Source organism: Canis lupus, chromosome 5, assembly GCF_003254725.2.
Source record: "Canis lupus dingo isolate Sandy chromosome 5, ASM325472v2, whole genome shotgun sequence".
Taxonomy (NCBI): Eukaryota; Metazoa; Chordata; class Mammalia; order Carnivora; family Canidae; genus Canis; species Canis lupus.
The window spans coordinates 11937704-11941246 of record NC_064247.1 but is presented as its reverse complement, the minus strand read 5'-3'; the positions used below and the strand labels follow the sequence as shown (position 1 = coordinate 11941246).

Genomic DNA, 3543 nt, shown 5'->3' with positions numbered 1-3543 from the left:
ATTCCAAGGCAGTTTGGCTCAGACTGGGCTCCCCACCACTCTGCACACTGCTTTTTGGTCATAATGAATCAGATACAGTTCTTGAAAAGAATGTTTATAAGGCAAGCTGACATACACTAGGACTCAGGAGAAGTAAAAATCATAAAAGTACCCAAAAAAGAGGTAATGAGAGTCATCAAACCCAAATGGGAAAATCAAAGGAAAGAGAACAATGAAGAGAAGCAGTAGCATGCTGTGTCATGGAAGCAAGAGCAAAGAGTGTTAAAGAAAGGTTGGTAACAGCTAGCCATGTCAAATATTACCATGATGGAAAAGTAGAGAAGCCTTGAGAACAACCAGGATGTGGCACAGTAAGGAGTACAGACAAGGGAGACAATCCCCATGAAGAGTGGAGGGTAAAACCAAATGACAAGGGTTGGCAGCAAAATGACTCTAATCACTGTAGACTTACCTTTTGAAAATGTTAGTAACAAAAGGGAGGCAAGAGAGAATGTTAGTTCAAAGGAATCTTCCCCTCCCAGACAAGGATCCCCTTGTTTGTTATCCAACTGGAACTTACACGTGAAGAAAGAGCAAAGATTCAAGAGACAGTTGTGAACAATTTATGAATGGGCAGAGAATATGGACAGCTTGCATGGGGTGGCTCCAGCAGGTGCTCTAGTTTCTGATTCAAGAAGGAAGAGGAGACGGATGGAGATACAGAGATACTTTGATTTGGAGGGACAATGAAACAACTCACATCAGCTGGTTCTGACCTTCTAGGCAAGGAGATTTCTAGGAAAAGAAGAGAGGATGTCACTGGACATTGCCTGGACAGCTCATTATGGAGATGCCATTTCCCCTTTTGGATGGTCTGGTAAATTCCTGCTAACCCTTCAGGGTTCTGCCCACCTCCTCTAGCCTCCTCAGTACCAAGGCAGAATTGGGGCTCATGTCACCTGCACCTGTTCACTTATTATCCCTCTCTTACTACATCAGTCATGCCATGTTATAATTATTTTTATTCACATCTCTCTCTCCTTTCAGTGTGAAGTCCTTGATGGTGGAGACCACATTATATATTACATATCAATCTCCCTACCATCTAACTACTACAAAATGATATGCAGTAAATGTGTGTTGAATGAATAAATAAATTACTCCATAAGCCACACATAAAAGAATTGCAATTGGGGGCCAGAAAGTGAATATAACATTTTAGAACTAGCATCCTAAATGTCTAGGTTCATTTCAGATTGAAACAGTCTGCTCTTGGGCAATTACCCTAACCTCTCTGCATCTAATAACCCGAGCTCTGAAAAATGGGGAGCACAATCCATGGAACTATGAGCTTCATTAGTGAATGCCAGAAAAGGGCTTTTTAAGTGGCAAAGTAGATAATTACAGAAAATGCCTCTGAGGGAGAAAGATGACAAAAACGTGTCTCAGGAACAATGAAGGAGCTTTCTTCTAGGGTTTCCTACCACATTTCGCTCTGACACAAGCAGCTACAGAGGACCCAGACCCCTCTCAAAGGGCGGGCACTACTAGGTTCCAAGGTTATATGTTCACCAAGTTCATGCACTGCTGTGAAAGACTATTTGTTAGAAAGCACGAGAGAACAAGGTCCTGCTACTCAGCACCTCCCAGCTCAGACCCAATCTGCCTCCTACTTAACTTTCAGCTTTTTCTATTGTCCCACCTTGTGGCTCCTGATTTCTCCTTTAGAGAGCGTCAGCAGGCCACTCAATGCGCTTGACCCCTGGAAATACACTTGTGCTCCCAGGAAGTACATGATTATTTATCACTGCCATTTTCCTAGCATTAGCTAGATAAATAGATACCTGAGTAAGCCCTGAAAGCAGCCACCAGCTGATCTGCACAAGATGTGACACAGCCCAGTCCAGGTGAGCTGCAAAAACAATGTGACATTGAATAATAAGACGTGTTGATGTTCTGGGACTTTTAAAAGCAACACATTCATGATCGACATATTTTATACCTATTCCTAAGGCCACAGAAATTTAAGGCATGATGTATTGTAGATGGCTGGTCCTAAATGTAGAGGAGCATTGCTACAGAGAAGTTTTGGAGGATGGTAATTCTAAAATGTGAGTGTTTGATTAACATTATAATTCCTCTCTACACACACAAAGGCACAAATGCATGTGTGCGTGTGCACACACATGCACATCCCTCTAAAACTGATTTTGCTGGATATAAATTCATAATTAGTTTTCCCCCAAGATACATACATTCCATATTAGTAATATGTGTGATAATACTGGGTAAAGATAGTCTAGACTTTTTAATTGTTGCAGTTAATCAAAAGGTGACTATGTAGAGGAGAAGAGACCAGAGTTGGAAAGAATAGTAGGAGAAAACAAAGAACGGGCATTAGAAGGGAATAAAAGAATATGACACCCCTCCCTCCCAAAAAAGGATGAGAATAAGAATTTATTACTGGATATCGATATCTGTGTCAGTCAGTGTCCCAATTCTTTTCCAGACTGGTTGTCAATCCACATTCAAACATCTCCAGAATAGGGGCATTTGAGGTTTGAAAAAGGCCTTGAATTGGCTATATATGTGATACTAAAGAAGGTTTTCTTTTCCAACACTGCAGGTTGCTTTCTTATTATCAAAACAGTTAACAGTCTGTAGATCCTCATCAACACTAAATGCAGAAAATTTGCCACAGCTATAATTAAAACTCTGGTTGGTATCTACATTAGCCAGTTGATCTTAACATTACCCACTCAGAGCTCTTCTTGAAACTTATAATTAGTTGGGAGAGAGATAAAATGACAGCATGTTCCTAGTGACATGACTTCAGAGTCCACGCAGAGGCTGAATGGCCCTTATTCAAGGATACCATATGGGGAAGTCTTTCAATTGTTGAAAAGGAAGGCTAAATGACTTCTAAAATCACCTACAACTGTGGAATCGTAAAATTCAATGACCTCACAAGAAAATCATGAGATTATTCTATGAGGTGGACATCACTGGAACATTCCATCCCTCCTGGAGAGGCTTCCTGTTGAGTACATGGAGAAGCTCCTGAAACAATGTCAGTCACCCTCTCAGTGATCCATACACCTTGCAGTGTTCTTCTGTGCTCCCAGAGCCCTGATGATAAGCTTCCCTGGCCCCAGTTCATCAAATGAAATATCTATCATTAGTGGAATCCTTTCCTGGACAAAGCTGAGGTAAGTAACTTTAGGCCCCATCATGCCTTAGAAATTTGGGGTCACCTATCCCATCAACAGTCAAAACTGAAAATAAAGCCTCAGTAAAAACATTATATTGTTCAACCAGTATGTCATTAGTGTAACAGACATAAATGAAAAGAGATTTGGTCTTTGCTGAGGTCTAGAAACTCAAATCTCTCTCATGGGTATTTCTGTACAGTTTTTACTCCAAGAACTGAATGTGGAAAGATTAAAGTCTAGGGAAGAAAGTGTAGGATGGAAGGCAGACAAGAGCTTAGAGGAAAGGGAACGGGGGACAGAGGGGTCGTAACATGATTAAAGCTTCCACCATGCAATTAATCAAATGTGAGGT

At 41.0% G+C, this 3543-nt stretch overlaps 1 long non-coding RNA gene across 1 annotated transcript; it reads right to left on the bottom strand.

Annotated features, from left to right (window-relative positions):
* Nucleotides 1-574: 574 nt before the first annotated feature.
* On the bottom strand, nt 575-2912 carry LOC112671168 (uncharacterized). Its single transcript, XR_003143440.3, has 3 exons — nt 2444-2912; nt 1824-1891; nt 575-774 (listed from the first exon to the last, which is right to left on the bottom strand). It is a non-coding gene; the product is annotated as an uncharacterized LOC112671168 (long non-coding RNA).
* Between the last annotated feature and the right edge of the window lie 631 nt (nt 2913-3543).